This window comes from Lissotriton helveticus, chromosome 11 (genome assembly GCF_964261635.1).
Source record: "Lissotriton helveticus chromosome 11, aLisHel1.1, whole genome shotgun sequence".
NCBI lineage: Eukaryota > Metazoa > Chordata > Amphibia > Caudata > Salamandridae > Lissotriton > Lissotriton helveticus.
In genome coordinates this window covers 859,183,619-859,208,100 of record NC_136072.1, presented here as the reverse complement: position 1 = coordinate 859,208,100, position 24,482 = coordinate 859,183,619, and positions in this window count along the sequence as shown.

The following is a 24,482-nucleotide window of genomic DNA, read 5'->3' as shown; positions in this document are numbered from 1 at the left end:
GTATTTGACCAAAGGGAAACAAACAAAACTGGATTAACTATTCCTTTAAATACAGAAATTCAAAAGGCTGCTGAAAAATTTTATTCAGATTTATCTGAAATAAACACTTCTAAATCGAGAATGCCTGATTTAACATTTAATGAGGATTTATCTCCAAAAACACCAATGGGTGCTATATCAGATATAGGGAGTCCTGAAGTCAGGGTAACCACACCAAAACTTGATGTGGCCAAATTAAAAGCGAATATCGAAGAATTAATAATTGGAACAATTGGTCCAGATAGTTTAAATTACTATCGAGATGATGAACTACTGTTCATTTGCAAAAGCATTCAGTGGAAAACGAAAAACAAATATGATCAACTAGAGGATCTAGCAGCAGAACTTGAAATCGATGTGAGTAAACAAAAGAATTTTGCAAAGCATTACAGATTAGACTTTTCAGAAAGTGACATTGAGAGTTTAAACTCAATGGGAAGAATAGTTCACATTAAAGATTTGATTGTCTATATCAAAAAGCTAGGAGAACTGAATAAATGGAGAGTAAAATGGACGAAAAAGAAGGAAGATGAAAGATTGGAAAAATTGTCAAAACAATTTCCAATGAGAGAAATTGCAGGTGGAGGATATGTTCATGTCCCTTGGTCGAGACAGGACATTCTGTTATTTACAAATGACTTTCCAAAATTGAGAGAAAAACCAGTTGAGTGGTACAGGCAAGTCGATAGATTCATCAAAGTGTCAAAAGTTCTGTGGATTGATTTAGATGGATTTTTTGATATTGTTGTTCCATCAGATCTTTGGACAGAATGCAAAATATCGATTAGTTGTCCAAAAACAGAACCTGAGCGAATCAAAGAAACAGGTGCTCCAAATCCACTTGTAATGGATTTTTATGAAAAAGTAATTGTTTGGATGAAAAACAAAATTCCACCCAAAGAAGTCGATTGGGTTAAAATAGAAAGGACAGAACAGGAAACAAAAGAATCAGTTCATTCTTTTTATGAAAGACTACTGTTAATCTTTAAACAATACAGTGGTTATGAAAAATTAGATGAAAAAGACATGAGCCATTTTGTCTATAGATTTGTTTATGGACTAAAACCTGAAATTGGAGAAATGATCAGAAATAGTATTGTCGGATGGCAATCACTATCTGTAGATGATATTCTAAGAAAAGCAAAGTATTGTAGCGATGAAATAGAAGTAAAACAAAAGAAGCTGAAGGAGAAAGCCATGTGGGCTCAGGTAAAGGTGGCTGAGCAACAGATTGCCAGCATGGGTAATAAGAACACTAATTTTGTTCAAACTGGAAATACAAACCAGATACAAGGAAAGTTTAAAAATAATAATTTCCCAAAGAAATTTAGCCCAAAGATTGAGGAGTTAAAGCAAAGATTACCTTGTTTTAATTGTGGCGAAATTGGACATTGGAGAGACGAGTGTCCTCATCCTCCTAAAAACTTAAAGAATCCCTTATTGAATCCACAGATGCAGAATGGTGTTGACCTGCAGCGACAGCTACAGATACAACAGGGGTTAAACGAATTTAATATTCAGCGACAGTTACAGCAACAGCAACAACAACAGGTGAATAATCGTCAAGACCAATTGCCACAACCACCTTTTCCGAATTGTGGGGGAGTTCAAAAATATAATCCAAACGTGGGATTTCAGGGAAGTGAACAGGTAATAAAACCACAAAAACAGCAAAAGCAACAAAGGGTTCAAATGCAAAATGCTTCACAACAATTTTTATTAACAGAAAGTCAAGACAGCGATTCTGATGATTATTGCTGACGGTGCCCGAGAGAGGAGGAAGAGTGTGTTGTTGGAGCCACTCTTGAGGTTGACCAGTCTGGTCCTTTTGTAAACGGGAAAGTTAATGATGTAGACATCACTTTTCTAGTGGACACTGGTGCTACCCGTTCTACTGTTAGATCAGTGGAAATTGAAAACCTACCTCTCTCTGGGGATACCATCCAAGTTGTCGGAGTAAGTAATCAGCAAATTAAAACTGACTTAACTGATCCAGTACCAGTTGAAATTGGAAATTACAGAGACAAACACAGATTTGTGGTTTGTAATAGTAGTCCAGTGAATCTATTAGGCAGAGACATCCTATGTAAAATGAATTGTAGAATATATTGTTCTCCTGATGGAGTTGAGTTACAAACAATGGAGGAAGATGGTTTATACAGAATGACAATGATGATGATGGAAACAGAAGAAACAAAATTGTTTCCTGCATTTGAAGAAAAAGATTTACCTGAAGAACTCAAAGAAACAGTGAAATCTGAAATATGGGATTTTACTGGAAATGAGATGGGTCTGATGAAAAACGTAGATCCAGTAAAAATTACATTGAAACAGGGAATAGAATTTCCAAACACTCCACAGTATAAAATGAAAACAGAAACAATTGAAGGTATTACACCTATAATTGAAAAATTAATCAAGCAAGGTGTATTAAAAGAAATGGAGAGTAGCTCTTGTAATTCACCAATTATGGGAGTTAAAAAGTCTAACGGAACATTTAGAATCGTACAAGATTTGAGAAAGGTTAATCAAATTGTTGTTCCATGTTGTCCTGTGGTTCCAAATCCAGCTGTAATTCTATTTCAGATTCCACATGATGCTGAATGGTATACAGTCATTGACCTTTGCAATGCATTCTTTACTGTTCCCTTACATCCAGACAGTTATGAAATATTTGCTTTCAGATTCCAAGGTAAGACCCTCGGATGGTCAAGAATCCCTCAGGGCTATACAGAAAGTCCTTCAATCTTTAACGAATTGTTAAAAAGATCATTAGAAGACCTAGACTTACCTGGCAGGTCTACGCTAGTGCAGTATATTGATGATTTGTTAATAGCTGCAAAGACAAGAGAAAATTGTGTAACAGACACAATAATTCTGTTAAATCGCCTTGCAGAAGAAGGACATAAAGTGTCCCCAGCAAAATTACAATTTTGCAAACAAGAAGTAAAATATCTTGGTCACAGAATTGCAAAGGGAAAAAGACAAGTAACAATAGAGAGAATAAAAATGATTCAAGCAATGTTACCACCAAGAACACAAAGACAGGTCAGAATGTTTTTGGGAATGGTTGGTTACTGTCGACAATGGATAAGTGGATTTTCAGTAATTGCAAAACCACTACAAAGACTGACAAAGTCAGATGTAAAAGATCCAATTATTCTCAATGATGCTGAGATGGACTCTTTTGAGAACCTGAAAAAGAGCTTATGCCAAGCTCCTGCTTTAGGTATGCCAAATTATGAGAAAGATTTTGAACTGTATTGCAGTGAGAGAGAAGGATGTGCATTATCTGTGTTAATTCAGAGACATGGAAATTTAAAGAAGCCTATTGCATACTTCTCTGCAGTTCTTGATCCAATTGCAAAAGCATTACCAGGTTGTTTGAAAGCAGTTGCAGCTACAAGTATCAGCCTCGAACAAAGTGAGGGGATCATAATGGGATTTCCTGTGAAAGTATTTGTGCCTCATTCGGTTGAAATATTACTGACAAGAGGTAAGACTCAACATCTAACAAGTAGCAGATTGACAAAGTATGAGAAAATCATACTGGGAGCAGATAATGTTTCGATTTCAAGATGTTTAAATCTGAATCCTTCTACATTACTGCCTGATTCTGAAATTGTTGATGACATTGAAACAGAACATGAATGTTTAGATGTCATGGAATTCTGCACTAAACCAAGAAAAGACATCAAAGACAGACCTTTGTCTGAATCGGATTTTGTCTACTTTGTAGATGGGTCATGCTTAAGATCCGAAGGAGGTGTCTTAAAAGCTTCATATTCAGTTTGTACAGTCGTAGATATTGAAGAAGCATCATGTCTTGAAGGAGTTCGTTCAGCACAGGTGGCTGAATTGATTGCTTTAATTCGTGCATGTGAAATATCAAAGGATATAAGAGTTACCATCATTACTGATAGTCAGTATGGGTACGGAGTTGTGCATGATTATGGACAACTCTGGTCACAGAGAGGATACATGACATCAGCAGGATCACCAATTAAAAATGCAGTTTTCATTAGGAGATTAATTGAAGCAATACAATTGCCAAAAGAAATCGCCATTGTTAAATGTGCAGCGCACACTAAAGGAACTGACTATATTTCCAAGGGAAATGCCTTCGCAGATGAAACAGCTAAATACTGCGCAAGGAAAAATTATTCATACAATCGGGACAGGAGTAAAGAAACTGATTCAAATTCATTAATGCTAACAACTGTTGTAGAAACATGGCATGAGATTAGAGATTTACAAAACGAAGCAGAAGATGATGAAAAGGACTTATGGTTAAGATCAGATTGTAGACCACGTGAAGAAGATGGAGTGTGGGTTTACAAAGATGGCAGAGTAGTCTTACCAAACTGTTTGATTGCTGACATGGCCAGATTATATCATGGTCCAGCACATCTAGGAAGAGATTCTATGGTTAGACTTTTCAGAGAAACATGGTTCAATACCAAGTTTAGAACTATTGCTGAATCTTTTTGTCAAAGGTGTTTGTCATGCCAACAAATGAATCCAAACAGAAAATCAGTGGTGGGGACAGGAATAATTGGTCGAGAAGGTGGTCCCTTTACCAGGTTACAAATGGATTTCATTGAAATGCCCTTACACAATTGTTTGAAATATGTACTTGTAATTGTATGCTTATTTTCACGATGGGTAGAGGCTTTCCCTACACGACATTGTGATTCAATTACAGTGGCAAAACTAATGCTCAGAGAAATCATCCCAAGGTACGGTTTTCCAGTCACTATTGAGAGTGATGGAGGAAGCCATTTTGATAACAAACTGATGAAGTTAATTTGCGAAGCTTTGAGCATTGAGCAGAAAATACACTGTGCATACAGACCAGAGGCATCAGGAGTAGTGGAACAAATAAATGGAACAATTAAAAACAGAATTGGAAAAATGTGTCTTGAAACAGGTATTAAGTGGACTGATGCTCTTCCACTTGTTTTGATGTCATTAAGAAGTACACCAGATAAAAAGACAGGTTTGAGTCCTCATGAAATATTAATGGGAAGAGTTATGAGGCAAGCTTTTGTACCTGTAGGTAAACTGTTGAGCATTAATGACAGTGCAATTTTGGATTACTGTAAAAGGTTATCTGATATGGTAACTTCTGTGTCTAATCAGGTGGGAACTGAAGCTCAATCAAATGAAAAGGTTTTGACACATGATCTGAGACCTGGCGATTGGGTCAGAACGAAAGTACATCGGAGAAGGAATTGTCTAGCTCCTAGATGGCAGAAACCTAGGCAGATAATTTTGATCACTACTAATGCTGTAAAGTGCAGAGGATTGAAACGTTGGATACATCCTAGTCATACTATTCCAGTACCAACTCCTGAGAGTTCTGATGTTGAAAGTGATACCACAGATGATTCTGATTCTGAAGCAGAAGGCAAAACAGAAGGTGAAATAATTCCAGATTCTGAAGATCGACTAGAAAGTCGACATCTGGAAACTGTGCCAGTGAATGGAAATTTGACAAGAAAAGACTTGGAAATAATTGAAATAGATTCTGAAGGTGAAGAGAATCTGTTAAAAGGAAAGATAACTGAGGATTCAGTTGTCTGCATTGAAGACAAAGAAGCAGAACAAAAAGAAGTTTCAGACCAGGAGAGTATCGAAAGGCAGAGAACAAACTCTGAAGTAAGGAACAGAAATCCGAAATCTGGGAAGTTAGAGGTAATTGAGGAAGAGGAGGAAGACGAATTACCGAGTACCAGTGATGGAAGACAAAGTGAAGTTCCTGAAGGAGTGAAATTGCCGAATAGAGAAGTTCCTGAGTCAATTGAAATTTCAGACTACGAAACTGAAGAAAGTGACGTGGAAGGTGAAAGTGAAAACAGAAAGAAAAGGACTTGGAAGTCAGAATCAAATAATTCTGAACCAAAGAAGAAATACGTGAGAAAAGCAGACTACTGGCCAGGTGGAAGATTGAGAGTCAGATTGATCAAAAAGCCAAAAGAACAAGTTGAAGAAATCAGTAGTCAAAAGAGTCCTGGAAAAGAAGTTGGAGTTGGAAGAAAAATTGAAGTGATATCGAGAAAAGGGAAGAGAATAATAAGACCAAACCAAAAATACAAGTCTCCTGAGTGGACTTACTTAGTAATTCCACCTGTTATTGACATATATGATAGTAGTGAAGAAGAAAACGAAATCCAAGAAATTAGTGACAATGATTGAAGTACAGAAATATTAAATTGGCAAAAGGCTGAAGAAAAATTGTTAGTTGACACAAGGTCGAAGAAAAACTGTTTAGTTGAAGAAAACTTATGTATGACATAAGGTCGAAGAAATCTTGTTTAGGGTTTTAAAAAAAAAAATATATATATATTTTAAAAGGGGGGTGTAAATATAAATTTAGAATTTTAAAATTTATTTTTATTTTTATTTTTGAGGCTAAAACTAACCAAGAATGCCTTATGTTAAGGAGAGCACTTCAAAGTGTTCTGTTTTTAAAAGATGCTGTAAGATGACTCTGGTGTGTCTGCTCATTTTAGTTCTGCTCTGGTTGGTTCTAGCTGTGATTATCCCATTAGAAATGAATAGAGAATTACACAAAGTTAACATAACAAGCAAAGCTCTGGTTAGCCAAACTAAACATAGTGCATCTGCAAAGGTTATTGATCATCAGCCTAACATTCATCAAGATAAATCAATAGGTGATTTTTCAAGTAATACATTCACAAAGCTATTGAGTGAATATGTTAAGGTAATGGATGCAAAAGACTGCTATGTCTGTGTTAAGTTACCTGCTTCTGTTTCTGAGGGAGTAACATATAATATGCTTCCTCTCACTTATGCTGTAACATGTAGTGTATTAACTAGTTTATTTTATCAAACTGGACGTTTAGAATATTACTATTCAAATTATGATGAAATTTTTGCTAATATTAAGATTGATAATGCTTTAAATAAGCATAAGAAAGCAAAACAAATGAGAGAATTTTTCCTTGTTACTAATGAACTCACTTATGAGTATGCTTACAAGAATAATCTAACATGTAAATTAAGTGCTGAAGGAAAGAAATTTTTGAATATGGTTGAGGAGAGAAGAGCAATTTATAAGAGGAATGAATTAGTCAAGCAGACTAAGTCAGCTTTCTGGCAAAAAGAGGATGAGAAATTAAATGGCAAAATGCTTGAAAATATTGCAATTCACATAGACAAACTAGTTAGTGGAAAACTTTGCATTAGAAGAGATAATACACTTTTTGATAATTATTTTGTAGGTGCAAGTAACTGTGAAGATACTTATCAGATTTTGGGAGGTTGGGGATTTAAAGGTGGAAAAGATCCTATCTTTCCTGGGATTTATTTTGTTTGTGGTGATAAAGCCTACTACAACCTTCCAGACCACTGGTATGGAACTTGTTATGTGGGAATTGTTTTTCCTAAAGTGTTTCATGTTGACAGAGATTCAGAAGGATTGTTTAAAATTCATAATTATGTAAATAGAGCTAAAAGAGAAACTTTTACTGAAGTTCTGGGAGATATTTTTCAAGCTGTAATACCTTTTGTTGGTATAACCCTAAATGCAGGGAGAATCAGAAAATTGTCCACTATAGTTGATAGATTGTCAACTAACACTGCTGATGGGTTTCAATTAGTAAATGTTGAAGTTATTGCAATTAGATCTATGGTAATTCAAGACCGCCTTGCTTTAGACATACTCCTAGCAAAAGAGGGAGGAGTCTGCGGCATTTTACATGTACAACATTGCTGTACATATATTCCTGATGAAAGTAAGAATATTGAAATGTATATTAAGAATATTACACAAATGCATTCAGAGATAATTCCTTTAGAAGAAGATGATTTTACAGGGAAACTTTCAAAAAGGTTTCAAGCAATTAAAAACTGGTTTCATAATATCGGAAGTTCAATTCTTGGCAAGATTCTGGCACCTTTGATTATAATAGTATTCATTTTTATTTTGACCAAAATAGGTTGTTTGTTACATAAAAGAAAGAAACAGTTGAAAGAAAAGAAAAGAATCTATAAACTTAGAAAAGAACAAGAAAGAGAGATCGAATTACAGGAGTTACATGGAGAGCGTTATACTAATTTCAAAGAATATGCAGAAACAGACCTTTAGGTTTACTGATATAAATGAATTTGAATCGATTTCTTAGAAATTTAAATTATCAAAATTTTGAGTGCTGGTGTGGTGATTTGTTAATCACCAGATGAGGGAGTTGATGGAGCGAGATAGAAAACAAAATTTTGTTTAATCTCGTGAAGTCATATTTCCATAACATGAATAATAATATTAATGATTTGTGATATGTCGTGCTAATACAACTTAGATTAAACTTTACACATGGGGGGACTAACATGTGTGCTCATAAACGTGCATAATTGTTGCATCTTTTTGTTCGTGCAAAATAATAAAATAAATTATTGTTTTCGTTTTTGTCATTACTAACTGCTGCAAACTTAAAAGAAGCATGTGCTTGTTTTGCTTTTCCTTGTCTGTGTAATGTCATTTCTACTATTCTAGGTGCATATGAGTCTCATGGAATAACGGAGACTGGTAGATATAAACGCTGCTTTATTTGTTTGCATTTGCTAGGTAACATTTTGATTAATCGGGTGGGTTAATTAATTAGTGAACCAAGGGGTGAATACAGAATCTACATTATTTCTTACATTAATACTTTTCTTGTGTTTGTTTTATATTAGAAATCATAAGTTGCCTGCTTTTGGGCCTAGTCACTTGAGTCGCAGAAAAGAGCTGACTTGTAATTCTGCAAAAGTCACGAGACGCCCATTCTGAAATAAATTATTCGTCAAAAGCTGCGTTCACAAAGCAAAAACTAATGTGCTGTCATCATTCTGTCGGACATGGCCAAGGTCGAAAAAGAACATTTTGTCAGTCCTTAACTTGGCATCCGCGGAAGTTAACTGAAAGTCAATGGACGCTGCGAGAATGACTTTATACATTTGTTGCAAACTCAGGAAGCTTCTGGTTTCACGTGGAAGGGACAATGGTCTCTAAGAAATGTGATTTAATGGAAGTTTTTGGAAAGTGGGTGACATGTCACTTGTCACTCTCAGCCAATGGGACGTCGAAGATTTCTGAAAACTTTCCTTTGCTTAGTACAGTTAGCGTAGAAAGGTATAAAAAGTCATGCCCCTAGGGATGGGCTGACTGCTGCTTTCTGACTTTCCGATGAGGGTGAAGTGCTGTCGGACTATGCGTGGAGCACGTAAGAATCCTCAAAGAACTTTACTTTAATTTCTATCTATTTAGCTCAGTTAGGGAATTAGGTTTTAGAAATGCTAAACTTTAAATATTCACTTTGATTTTGATTTACTTGCTTAAATCGTATTTTCTCATATTTCTTTACAATCATGCTTGCTTTATTGCTAATAAAATTCATTTATAAAACTATCAACTTATATACCATAATTCAGTAAATAAAATCTTACTTTTGACAAACAAGCTGGTCTTGGTTATTCAGAAGTGTAGGTTACTATTAGCTAGATCACGTCGCCAATGGTGGTCGTTTAAATGGTTAAGTTTTAATCTAATGACAATATTCTTTCCGCAGATGTATAAATATGTATATAGTTTGTAGATAATGTGTATATAGATTTATTCTGACCACCTGATTCAGTAGGCCCAAAATATGTCAGGTTTATAAATGGGTCCATATTTAGTATAGAATTTTGTTTATAGGTTATGAAGTTAGGTAGCGTTGTTTATGATATATTTTCTATAGGCCGCTGGATCAGAAGCACGGGAGGCTAAGGTACTTCGGATTTAGCAAACAGCAGTGTCTTTAGATTTTTCCGAAAGGAGAGGAGGTCTGGGTTGGATCGGAGTGAGATGGGGAGCGCATTCCAGAGCCTGGCGGTGTTCAAAGAGAACAGCCTACCCCCAGATCTGGCTCGCTTCACTCTGGGGACAGTGGCGAGGAACGCCTCCATCGACCGTAGGTTCCTGCTAGGGTGGTAGGGGGTAACCAGGTCGGTGTTGATGGCTGGACCTGTTTTCCAGAAGGCGCGGTGCGCCAGGCATAGCGCCTTGAAGGCCACTCTCTGCCTCACTGGAAGCCAGTGAAGGCTTTTTAGGGCAGGTCAGGCTGACTGGGTGCGTGGGATGCTCAGCAGGGTGCGTGCTGCACAGTTTTGAACAACCTGCAGTTTTCGGAGGGTCATCTCCGGTGCCCCCACGTATAGGGCATTGTTTGAGTCCAGCCGAGACTGAATGAGACCCTGTATCGCCACCCTTTTGGCCTCTAAGGGGAGTAGCGGGAGGACCTTTCTCAGGATCCTAAGTAGACCAAAACAGGTGGCGGACAGTTTGGTGGCCTGGGTGGAGAAGGAGAGTTTGTTGTCCAACCACACTCCCAGGCTTTTAACACTTTCCTTAGGGATGGGGGGCGGGCCTAGTGTACTGGGCCATAAGGAAGTGAAAGGCACAGGAGAGGTTGGGCCTAGGAGCATAAGCTCCGTCTTTTCTCCATTTAGTTTTAGGGAGGAGTTGGTCATCCAATCCCTGACGTCCTCTAGGCATTTTAGCAGGTCGGCTGGGGAGTGACCGTTGTTCTCTGTGGCCAGTGAGACCACAAGCTGGGTGTCGTCGGCATATGACACGATTTTGATGCCATATGGTTCGACAACACCCGCCAGCGGCCCCATGTACACGTTGAACAGTACAGGGCTCAGGGAGGAGCCCTGAGGTACTCCGCAGGTCAGGGGTTTGCTCGAGGACCTCATCTCTCCGTCGAAGATCTGAAATGACCTCCCAGACAGAAAGGAGTCAAACCACCTTAAAGCGTCACCAGAAACTCCGATGTTACAGAGACGGTCCAGCAAGATGGTGTAGCTGACCGTATCGAAGGCGGCACTTAGATCAAGGAGGATCACTGCCACTGATCCTCCCTGGTCTAGTATCCTTCTAGTTTCTTCGGTGACCGCTAACAGGGCGGTTTCTGTACCATGCTTCGGTCTGAAGCCTGTCTGGGATGTATGTAATAGCGAATGGTCTTCCAGGAACTGAGCCAGTTGAGCGTTTATGTACTTCTCTAACACCTTACTCACCCAAGGGAGAAGTGAGATAGGGCGGTAGCTGGAGTGGTCATTAGGGTCCAGGCTGGGTTTCTTCAACAGTGCCCGTACCATTGCCTGCTTCCAGGCAGTGGGGACTGAGCAAGTGGATATGGATGTATTTAGAAGATCCAGGATTACAGGCAGGGTGGCTTCGCTTGCCTGCATCAGGATTTCTGGGGGAGCAGGGTCACAAGAGATGCAGCCTTTAGTCGTGATACCAGTTAGGACAAACCTCTCCATGGGGAGCAAATCCCTGGTTGCGCCGAACGCATTTGGGGTTGCTGCCCCCAATGTTTTAATTGGAAGTAGTGGTATTCTTCTGTGGGTGGTAGGTTGAAGAGGGTAGCACAGACCTCGAAGGATCGCATCTCTCCCGACTGGAAGAGGTCAGATATCATGAGGTACCCCCTCCCTCCATTTATCAAAGGGACCTTCTCTGAGCACTGGAGAAATGGTGGGGTTGAAGTGAATAGGAGTATATGGAGGATGGAAATGTCGTTAACCACTTGCATGCTAATGACAAGGTGAACTCGTCATGAGGCACACTGGATCTGTGCTCATGACAAGGTCAACTCGTCATGTATAATGGGATTCATAAATATGCAGCACAGGAGGGGAAAACCCCTTAGCAGCCAAGTGGTTAATGGCAACGTTCTAGTCACACTATCCCACACCTTCAAAGTAGTGGCTGTGGGGATACTTAGATAGGGATTGTTCGGCCTGTCTGTTTTTGGCTTCCAGGGTAGGTCCTAAATAGTTTGTCCCGCTATCTGCCTGTCCATGTGCAGCCAGAGTTTATCTGAGGCCCTGAGAGACCATTCCCCCAGGACCCACAATTGCGCTGCTCTGTAGTATAGAAGATAATCAGGGGGGTACAGACCATCCTCCTGGTGTGGCCTTGTCAAGAGTCGCTGGGAGAGGCGAGCCCTCTGGCCTTGCCAAATAAATGTTGTGGTCATCCACTGGAGCTCTGTGAATAGCTCTATGTCTACTGTAATGGGGAAGCCCTGGAAGAGGTAAAGAAGGCGGGGTAAGGCATTCACTTTAATAGCGTTTATTCAACCTATCCATGTTATGTAGGCCGCGCTCCACTTTTTAAAGTCGGCCTTGAGCTGTTGCTACAGGGGGATACGTTTCCTTTGGACTTTATCAATGAGGTGAAATACTCTGGGGAGGTTGTCGTGAATCTGACAGCTCTTAATAAAGCCTGATTGGTTAGGGTGAATGAGAGTAGGCAAGATATCTTCTAGTCTGCCGGCCAAGACCTTAGAATATAGTTTGGCGTCTAAATTTAGCAGTGCTATGGTCCTATGTGAGGTACATGATTGGCGATTCTTCCTTGCCTTGGGAATTATCATAATTAAAGCTTCCCCATTGGACGGAGAGACACAATGGCTCGTTGCCATGGCATTAAAAAGATCTGTAAGTTGGGGAGTTAGCTCGGCAGCAAACGTTTGATAGAACTGGGCAGCCAATCCATCAGGACTGGGAGCCTTCAGGTGCTTGAGCCCATCTATTGCCTTCTGTACCTCCTCCCGTGTGATATGGCAACTGCGCTCACCGTTGGCGGCCGGAGGGACTTGCGGTAGCACCAGTGAGTCCAGATACAGGGACTGGTCTTGCTTCAGTGTGGTTCCGCCGTATAATGCAAGCAATAGAAGTCACAGAAGGCCTGTGCCTTTCCCTCTTCACTAAGGTGTGTGGTTCCCTTGCTGTCGATTATCTGCTTAATGTACTCTTTTTCTTGTTTCGCCCTGAGTTGTCGAGCCAACAACGGGCCTATTTTATCATTTCCCCCATAGCCCCGAGACTGAAGGCGCAAAATAGTTTTCACTGCTCTATTGGTGTAGATTGACCAGAGCTTTCCTCTTAGAGCCGTGACTTTCCGCAAGGTTTGTCTTTGTGTGACCTTTCTGCCTCTCGCATGTCCCCCCAAGAGACAGTCTTTCTTTCGACTGAAGCTTTTTCAGGGAGATGGTCAAGGCAATGCACTGTCCACGAATGACTGCCTTAAATGCGTCCCAATTGCGCAAGTGAGAGGTGTCCGCGGGAACATTGGAAACAAAGAAATCCTTGATAAAGGAACCAGAAATAAGGAAAGAAGGGAGGAGGAGATGATGATGAGTAAGAGGCAGAAGAGAGGGAAGAGAAAGAGAGTGAGATAAATAGAGAAAGGATATAGAGAGGAGAGCATTAAATGGATGAAGGAGATGAGAGGAAAGCGGGGTAGAGATAGGGAGGCGAGCAGGAAAGACGAGTAGAATGAGAAACTCAGATTTGTAAATTATATTGGTGTTGCAGATGCAGTGACACCAGACTTCAGGGTGATGATGGCCACGCTGTACCTCATTTATAGCAGAATTTTAATACCACCTATGGATCAGTGATTGCACTAGGGCCCGTGACCCTCAAGCGACGCCACTGGCTCCATCGAGAACAATGGAAAGAGCCATAATTGACCAGTTGGAGTGGCACCTCAGGGAGATATAAGATAATAGTATAAATTCTAGAGACACCTGATTTCAGCTGCATGCATTTCTACTCGAACTGTGGACATTTCAGTGAGCTGCAGAGTAATAATTTTATTTTCAGGGAGCTGTGGGGCGCAATCTCTTGTTGAAAAAACTGCACTGCAACTCCCCAGTATCCTTTTGAAAAGGAGTGATATAGAAATAGGACCCGTGTCACCTCTCCTAATTGTCTCTTCTTTCAGAACAATACGTGGAACCTCCTTCTTCGCACAAACCTGCAAGATAAGGAACACCTTTCCCAAGAAAATAAGGAAAATAAGTAAAATCAGCAAAGCAATAATAACCAGGCTTTTTTGTTTTAATTATTTTAATTAGTTTAACAATAATCAAACACTTACAAGTAAATCAAATTGACACACAAAAGACACCGCAGTACATTTTTCTCAGTTCACAATCGAAATTCTCGTGCAGACATAGCAGCTAATCCCCATTAGTCCAGTTCTCTGTATTTCTGCCATGGACCCCAGACCTTCTCAAATTCCCTTAGACAGCCTCTGGCCTTGTACACCATACTGCGTGTTCATACACCAGTCCCTGCCAATTTTCTACTGTACACCCGATGGAGTCTCCCTGCTACCCCACCATCAAATAATAGCCAAGCTTTCCCCCAAAGTGTGATTTCACTTCCGGTCTATCCTATAAAATCTAAAGTTGGGATTTGGCATGAAGTGATTCAGATTACTTACCACGGCGGACTAGAGGTGCTGTGCGTGGATCTGACCACTGCGCTACTTGTCCATCACAATTATACCAGGTGGTTCTCAATGTCCTGGTGGGTTAAGCTCATGGCACCGTTGGGTGGACCTGAAATGAATGCAGGGTTCTTATTTCTTTCCCAAAGCCATGCGCAATCCAATATCATATTCTAACCTTGGACCATACAGGCGCCATCAATGGGAACCCATATTTGCACAAATGCCCAAAGATGGTGAGCACTCGTATGCACGTCTTTACTTCTTTTCTTACACTCTCTGTAGCACCAGGGGATTAAGTGGGATGAAAAGACGTGTGTGTGGGGGGGGCTTTTAAAGGGGTGTGGTTGATGTAATTAAGGGCATGGCTTAAAACACCCAAACTCAAAATCTGTGCTTAGCATAGAGTGCCACCTGACTAGTATTTAGCTGCTTCCATTACTGCATCCAGATATATAATACAACACGTAACATTACACCTACAACAAGCCAGGACTATTGGCTTTGTCAATGGTTGACAATTGCATAAGATAAATAGGTAACAACTAACTATGTATTCATTGTATATAATATTGAAAATGCTTCAGTTCTGAAATGATGAGACTGTTCAAGAACTATAACGATTCTCTTTGAAGTTAAACACGCAGTGAAGTGTGATGTATTCCTATAGGTTCTGTATCGATTTCCCTATTCCCGGCCCTGTTCTGGTTAATACTTAACTAGCAGCCGACCCACGGTGCAAAAAAACGTTATCTGATTAAGCCACACCACGGCACAGAAACGTGTTATCTGATTAGGTAATAACGCATGCCATCTAATTAGACAAGCACTATTCCTCCAGCCCCTGATAAGGCATACGGAGTTCTCAAAACAAATCAAACCTATGACAACCTGGGAAAATCCCTGCGGCCATTGTTTTGATTTCACCGAGAACTTCAGCAAAAGAATGTGCGAACAAGCCCGTTCGTATGACATCCTTATTGACGTATCCATGTCCATCCTTACGTCAATCTCGACACCTTACAGGTATAAATATTACCGACATTGCCTTAAGCAAACACACGCGGTGGTGACGAGATCGGAGCAGCGAGACGCGCTGAGGAGCCCAGCAGAGAGCGAAGCCCACACGCGCTGCCCCGCCTTCCTGACGCGCTGAGAACGAGAAGCTGTTTTTCTCCTGCTGAGAAATCCAGCTCCGGCGCTTCCAAGCAGCCCTCGCAGGCAGCTGGAATATCAAGACCAGAGACGAGAGATACCAGCCCTCAACCATTCTAGATCTCAGGTACAGAACTGAACAACCCCTTGCAGAGAATTCTTGAGTCAGTCACTTGGCGAAACAAACTTAACTTAAACTGCTACTTATCTACTCCCGCCCACGTATTAGGCTTAGGTCAGGTACACTGGGGTAGGCGTGGTTAGAAGCACCAGTTGAGTACGGTTAGTCAAATGTATATATGTATGTATCTATTTTATCAATTTTAACTATCATATGGCTTAGAAACCATATCAATGCTTCTGCAGTATTATTTTATACTTCTGCTTTTATTGTATGCACTTTACTTAACCATAAGTATCGCAATAATATCGATTCATTTCTCTTGTACGAGAAAAGAGACTGATCAATAAATAACATCTTTTATTGAACACGCCCGTCTCTTCCTTTTCTCTACAAACTGGTGAAACTAAGAATGCACGTACAGACTGAGTAAAATAAGTTGTCTTTTGTTTTCACACGACTCTAGAGATACACTCTTGATTGGGGGAGAGCAAAATTGTCATGTTCTATGGTTGTCAGAAACTAAATCCCTTCTTGTCTATCCAGGGAAGTTAAACTCCTCCTTGTCTATTCGAGAAAGTTTCTAGTGAACTCTGAGCTAGCTGGCAAAACCAAAAACTTTAAGTCTAATATCGTCAGTAGAAGACCTAGTTAACCTCTGCCCTAGATCTATACTATTGAAGATATTATTCCAATGCGCAGAGCCTATTGGGATAATAGGAACTACACTACATGGCGCCCAACCGTTTGGATAGGCGATAAAACTAACGCAAGACATTAGAGTAACTCAGTCGTGCTTTTTCACACAGAACCCCTTTTTCCCATAATACTTCAAAGACGTCTGGAGTGGGTAAAAGGTCATATCCGCCAAACCTCGCAGGAGGAGACTCCTATGTATGGTTCTTGGTTTATTCAACGTTGAAGGATACACTGTTCCAAAATATTGTGCATCTAATCATTGTTTCCATAGAAACCTGATCTGCAAACAAACAGGATAACCTTCCTGTCAGTAAAATGGTAGACAGTGATGATGAAAGGGAGACAGCTAGACTAGCAGCTGATAATACTCTGCTACAAAATGACCCGGATGCAAAACTCATCCCGGTCAACATAAGAAAATCTATAACTTTAAAACTTATAGAAAATGGACTGACATCGAGAGGTGGTACAGTCATATTCGTAATTGAGGCACACGAATATCGGCAGACAGAGGTATTCTATTCATGGATAAACTTTCCAGCAGCAAACGCTGTAACAAAAGAGTTCCACTATTATAAAATAGAGGAACCACCGGATACCTACACTCCTTTCGAGGAGGTGGAAGTACCACTCAAATTCCAAGAGCACCTGCTCTTGTTTAATGGCGCCCTAAAACATAATAATCACATCACCAGGCTCGGTCCACTAGGTAGACCAGGAGCAACGTGGCCGGTCCTAGCCGGATATACACCACATCCAGACATTGAAGAAATGTCTGCACCAGATCTTTTAGCACAGCTATAACAACTAATCAAAATACATAGACAATTAGTCCAATATGTAATGCGGACTTCAACAATCCAACCAGCAAATAAAATTCCACAGCTGACCCCTCATCAGGGTAACACAAATAAAATTACACCACAGAACATACAGTCCTGTCTGGGTAAAGTACCCACAAAACGGGAACAAATACCCTTCTGGCTAGCACAAAAAATCACTCAAATAGAGGCGGTGTTTCCAGACACCACCCCGGTAGAAAAACACAGGATTCTGACTATCTGTCTTCCAATGGGAATCGCACCACACGTGGAGGACTGTGACACTTGGGGTACAGTCTTTGCTTCCATATACACAAAAACACATGGTGTACCATCCATGTCAGTAATACCAGATGTGCTAAAACAAATTCAAGATGAATATGGTCCAGAACCCGCTTTAACTCTCGGTATGAAATTACTGAAGGACTTCAAGCAGGTCTCGGCTATATTATTAGCCAACATAAAGGGAGAAGCAGCAAACGTGGCGATCCGCCAAAGGTTAAAAGAGACAGATATAGCAGACCAACCAACTGAAATTGCCAGAATCATAGAGAAATCCTATGAAGAACTAGGAAGAGATAGTCTGGGTGGAATACCGGTAAAACCTCAACTGATTGAAAGTCCTGAAAAGATATTTATTAAAAATGATTTAGCACTCAAAAAAAGAGCTGGGATGGAAACAAACAATCCAATCCTAAAGAAAAAAGATTCCAGTCCAGAGGAAGGTCTCCTCGGCGGAGAGAAAGATCTCCGAACCAAGGACGCAGGTCTCCTCAAAGTGAGCCCTCTGGGAAAAAATACAACCTTAGAAATAGGGATAATATAAAGAAACCTGATAGATATCAAGATAATGATACACGTCCCTCTCAATCTTTTCAGACTTCCTCGCAGAAATCGGAAAGAAGAGGACGATCAGAACACAGGGAAGAGCACGTCAAGTCCAAAGACAAGGAACCTGCTCATCCGAATAAAAAGTTACAATTTCCAAAAAAGAAGGTAGCCAGTATTAAAGTAATCAAAGATGCCGAGAATACTGAGGACACAGCTGAAAAACGGAAAATGGGCTCAGACAATGCTAGACAGAGCAGCAGAAGTGAGCATAGCTCGCAAAGTCCTTATGAATCATCTGGAGACAGTGGACACGAATGAATATATTCAAGTGGAAACTGCCGACACCAGAGTTAGCAAACCTCACAAAATATATGAAATTACATTGCGTATAGAGGGGGATAAGACTAGAAAAATAAGGGGACTATTTTGGGATAATCTCTCCCAGGGCTATGACATCCTTCTAGCTGAAAAAGACTGGCCACCGAGTTCGTCAGAGAGTGCCCTCATGGCGAAGAAATAATTATGCCTGCCTTCTCAAATCACATTCCAATTCATAAAAAATATACACTTGCTAGAAAGTGGGCAGTAGCTCAAGCTCCTGCTTTATATAAAAATCATGTAGGATGGGATGAGGACTCTCCTCCTCACAAAATCCAGTTAAAATCACAACCTACTGCACAGAGGCAGTACCCAATTAAGCAAGAAGCTAAAAAACAGGTAAAAGAGATCCTAGATCAACTTGAATACCAGGGGGTGATTGACACTTGCACCTCACAAATGAACAATCCTTTGTTTCCTGTCTCCAAACCAGACAACTCATATCGTCTAGTTTTGGATACAGACACCTTAACTCATGTTGCAAAACTTTTGCAGTGCAAAACTCACATAGTGCTGCACTAATGAATAACATAGTACGCAAAAAATACAAAACAACATTAGACATCTCTAATGGATTCTTTTGTCAAAATATAGCACCAGAGAGCAGATATTTGACTGCGTTCTCGGTAAATGGCTCGCAAAAAAGTTTCTGCCGTTTACCCCAGGGGCACAAGAATAGCCCAGGATTATTCTCAAAGAGAGTAACAGAATTACTACAAACATACGATGACGAGGCATTATCATATGTCGACGACATTTACCTAACAGATGATGACTTGGATACTCACTTGAAGAGAGTGAACACCATAATACTTGGGTTCGCAGCAGAGGGTTACAAATTCAACTTTAAAAAACCAAGAATTGCCCATCTAACGGTCCTGTTTTTAGGATATGAATTATCAAGTGAAGGCAAAAGCCTGGCTGACAATTTCCTAGAGAAATGTGCTGTACTCCAAGCTCCTAGAACACTAAAAGACTTACAATCAATTCTAGGCTTCCTAAATTTCGGAAGAACATACATTGCAAATTACGCAGAAAGGATCAAACCCCTTTATGATCTAATAAAACCAGATTTTAAAAGAATCAATTGGACTCAAAAACACACAGAAATTTTGAGATCTTTACAAACAGACATGCTAATTAAAACAAAATTAGAAACACGTGATAACTCACGCAATCTTGTGATTCGAGTCATCCCAGGAAGATGCGGATTCACATACCTGACCTCTAATGAGGGAGAAAAGGTACCAATTGCATACAAATCACACTTGTACACAAAGGCTGAAATGAAATTTAGTCCAACGGAAAAAATTCTGACAGCGGTACAGACTGCTGTAGCAAAGGAAAGGGCCCTAGCACAAGGTAAACGAATAATCATCGTGACACCAATACCAGCCCTGGAGGCGGTAACAAAAGCAAGCATTCCGAATGCTAAAGCACTCCATCCAAGGTGGATACAGTGGGCTAATTCTCTTGCTGCAACAGACGTTGTATACGAATTTGATCCCAACTTAAAAACACAAGAATTTCTCCAATACGAATTTGAATGTCCTCCGCCAATCGAAATTCTGCCTCTAGAACACTACGGCTGTATAATATATACAGACGGGTCAGCACAACCCGCAGTAGGGGGTAAACAAGCTTACAGTGCTGCGTGCGCGATCGTTAAAGGTCGCTGGCACGAAGGGAAATTTAAACCACCGGTCACTAAAACACAATCTCTAGGAGATTGTACAGCTCAAAGAGCAGAACTACTAGCATTTAAGATGACGCTTGAAAATACCGATCGAGAATTCCCCACACTCATAGTGTACGATTCGTATTATTGCGTTCCGTCTTACAATGAATACTTGCAGATCTGGCTTCAGAATGGTTTTAAGGATGCAAAAGGAGGCACAATCAAGCATAAAATGCTTTGGGAACAAGTAGTTCATTTGCAAAAAGAACTACCAAAGACTCACGTGATACATACACTGAGTCATCAACGTGCTGGCGTTCACGTTGCAGGGAATTCATTGGCTGATGAGGCAGCGAAGGCAGCTGTGCAAACGGCTTCCGTAGCTGCCATCACACGGTCAAAAACAAAAATAGACAGCGACATATTACAAGCTGTCAGCGCTACAGGAAAAGATTCGATAGAAACACTCCCAAAAGGCTTTCCAGTGAAATACTCATATATGACTGATACAAACAATGTTCCGTTTGCTCGAATCCCTGGAGTGGGGGATAGAGTGATTCCAAACATGGAACATAGGTTAGGACTTATCATAGCGGCACACGAAGGACTTGCTTCTGTACATGCTGGCGTCTCAGCCACAGTATCATTATTAAAACAGAGATACTGGTGGCCGCAAATGAGAAGACAAACACGGAACTATGTTCTAGAATGTGAAATTTGTCAAAAAATGAAAGTATCAACAGTGAGACGACCAGCTCAGACGCCCCTTCTAATCTCGGATAAACCATTAGCCTGTGTTTACCTGGACCACTGTGGTCCCTTACAAAGGGATGGTAACTATAAATATATCATGGTCGCAGTGGATTCCTGCACGAGATTCATTTGGATGTGGCCCCAGCGATCGGCTGACGCCAGAACTGTTATAAGAGATTTGCGAGTCTTTATCGGCACATACGCAATTGGCATGCTGCATTCTGACCAGGGTCCTGCTTTTAGCTCTCGAGCTTATAAGGAGGCCATGACCAGCATGGGCATTGCATTGCGGTATTCTTGTCCATTTCATCCCGAGGGAAACGGAATCGTAGAAAGAAAAAACCGTGACATAAAGCAATCTATAACAGCGAAGGTATTAGGTTCGGGAGCTGGGTGGGTCAAACATCTAATAAGTGTCCAACGTAGTCTAAATAACCTGCCAAGAAATTCTCTGAGGGGATTCAGTCCGTACGAACTGTTGTTTGGAACTAGAATGATGGTCTTAGATCTTGACAATCAGACTTCAGTGGTTAAAGAAAAAAGCTTTGATATCAAAGATCGTTTGGCTATTTTACAGGACTTAAACGAAACAAGGAAAGACCTGAGCAACATAAAGTTGAAACAACAGCCAACGACCACTGAAGAAATACCACCTGTCCCAGCAAGACCTGTCTGGATTCCAAAAGTCGGGGATCTAGTCAGAGAAAAGATCGCGGTAAAGAAGGAATTTGGGCCTTCTTACAGAAAAGCAGTTCCTGTCTTGTCTATCAACGGGACAAGATCAGTAGTACTACCGCCCCTTGCTGGTAAAAAGGAGAACCGAGTTGTATCCATCGACCTGGTTAAACCACAATCATGTGGCCGATAACAAACAGTAGGCCAAGTGGACTCCCGATAAGTAGTAGAACACCAAGGTTTGCTACAAACACAGAGGTTCAATCTAAGAGGCTACTCACGTTTGAAATGCCAAAAGAACAACAACAAGGTCTATGCAACAATGCTATGGAACTTAAACCTCTAAAAACCCAAATAAAAACATTTAGCAGAGACACACCAATCTACAATGAAGTAATAAATGACTATGCTGCTGCAACAAAACACACGGATAAAGCAAATATCAATCCTGAAGCTATTGGAACAATAGACAGAACGGCATCCGGTTACTTCATCAACTTCAGCGATTCATCTGAAAACCTGAGTGAATCAAAGGAACAAACATCAACAAAAACCTTTAAAGACAAAGCTAAGGAACTTTTTCAACATCTGAAAGAAACCTAACTGATTTCTCCATGGATTGAATTCTGGGTGGCCTTAGGTGCACTTATCCTCATACTTTGGCTCATCCTGGTACTATGTTTGTTATGTTATGTTATGTTAATTGGGCTCTTCTAGAGCGCAACGGCTACTCGCAATGGAGTGTCCCGGCGCTTTGGCGAAGAGGGCCTTTATTGGAAAAGAAGACATAACTGAGAATAAAAGACATCACAATTCCTAAATAAAAAGCCAAGTTTTTAATGTTTTTCTAAAAGACAACAGACTAGGGGCCTGTCTAAGAGCAATCGGGAGTTCATTCCAAGCACGTGGGGCCAGGTAATGAAACGAGCGCCCCCCTTGTCTAGCTCGTTTGATGGATGGAACGAGCATTTTGGACAAGGAGGCGGAGCGAAGAGCTCTGCTCGGTTGGTACAATGCAAGGCGCTTTCTGATGTACCTAGGGCCTACATCATGGAGGGCCTTGTAGGTTAGCGTCAAGCTCTTAAACAGCACCCTTTTGGCTATAGGAAGCCAATGCAATTCCTTCAGCAGGTTTGAAGCGCTAGCTCGTCTTGGAAGCCCATAAATAGCCCGCGCAGCTGAATTTTGCACAACCTGGAGTCTCCTTACAAGATATTTAGGAAGACCTAAATAAAGGGCATTAGCATAGTCCAGGCGCGACCCTACCAATGCCTGGACAATAACCCTTCGATGGTTCACAGAAATCAAAGGGAGAAATTTTCTGAGCATTCGCAGAATGCCAAAGCACTTTCCTGCAAGACAGGCTATTTGAGGTCCAAACGTCAACTCATTGTCAACAATAATACCAAGATTTTTAGCCTTGGTACTAGCATTGGCAGGAGGAAAGAGATCCTCAGGCCACCAACTTTTCCAGTTAGGTTCAGAGACACACCCGAAAAAAAGCAGCTCCGATTTGTCGGAGTTGCATTTCAGGCCGTGTCTCTTGAACCAATCAAAGACTGCTTCTAAGCAGCCTCTGATACGGGTCCCATCGAACACCTCGTTCTTATTCTGAGTGAACAAGAGCTGGGTGTCGTCAGCGTAGGACACGATCTGGGCACCAAACAACTCCGCAACCTCTGCAAGGGGGGCCATAAAGATGTTAAAAAGCAGGGGGCTAAGAATAGACCCCTGCGGGACCCCCACTTCCAAAGCTGACATAGCTGCGGAGTGAGGTGGCGCCCAGATCGTTTGTCGACGGTTGGCTAGAAATGATTTAAGCCATTTCCACACCGTCCCCCTAAGACCACAATCCCAGAGTCGAATTAGGAGAGTGTCATGGGGAACGGTGTCGAACGCCGCCGACAAGTCTAGCATAACCAATATGGCCTTTCCTCCCGAGTCTAAGACCTCTCTGATGGCAGTGGTGACTTCCAGTAATGCGGTCTCTGTGCTATAATTCGCACGAAACCCAGATTGAGTACTGTGCAACAAGTTGTTAGCCTCGATAAAATCGGAGATGGATCGGTGCACGTGTCTTTCCGCCACCTTTGCCAGAGCGGGGAGGAGAGAAATAGGCCTATAATTGGCATGTATGATGGGATCCAAAGTTGGTTTTTTGATTAAAGGAATAATACATGCACTCTTCCAAGCCTGTGGAACAATGCCAGAAGACAATGAGGAATTTAGAATGGAATTAATAGGACTATTTAGCACCGTGGCTATTTTATTAAGACACGAGACCGGGCAAGGATCCAGAGGGGAGCCCGATTTCAAGCCTGTTAAATGATCTAATGAAGCAGCAAGGCTTAACTGCGGGAATTCCCAAAAGGTGGGATTTACAGAAAAAATAGCATCCGGATCAACAGCCCGAGGCTGATTAGAATGAATGGCAAGGTCGGCCTGAATAGTGCTTATTTTCTCAACAAAATAATGTGCCAGTTCATTCAGCCAAGATTCTGAATGAGAGTGCACAGAAGTGGCTAGGGATGGAGAAGTGAAGTCTCTAACAATTTTAAAAATCTCCTTACAGGAATTATCCGATTCGTCTATCCGACGTTCATAATAGGATTTTTTTTCACTCCAAATCATCCTATGGTAGGATTTGGTCAAATCTTTAAATATTTCTCTCTCGCGAGGATTATAGTCTTTCCTCCAAACTCTTTCTGCTCTCTTGCAATTTTGACGTACTTCTCTAAGCTTAGAGGAAAACCAAGGAGCAGAAGAACGTTTCATTCCAGGTTTAACAACTCTCTCAGGCACGAGATCCGCCAATATGGCTGTGAGCCACTCCGTATAAAGGGGTAGGTCAATTTCCACATCACCGGACAAAGTGCAAGGTGAGCGAGCTAAAACCTGGATCAACGTATCACTAGATAACAGATGGAAAGGCCTAAACGAACGTTTGGCCGCGCTAACAGAGTTCAGTCTGGAAGAAGAGGCACTTGAAAGACTAAAAGTAATTAGAGAATGGTCCGACCATAGCACAGGTTG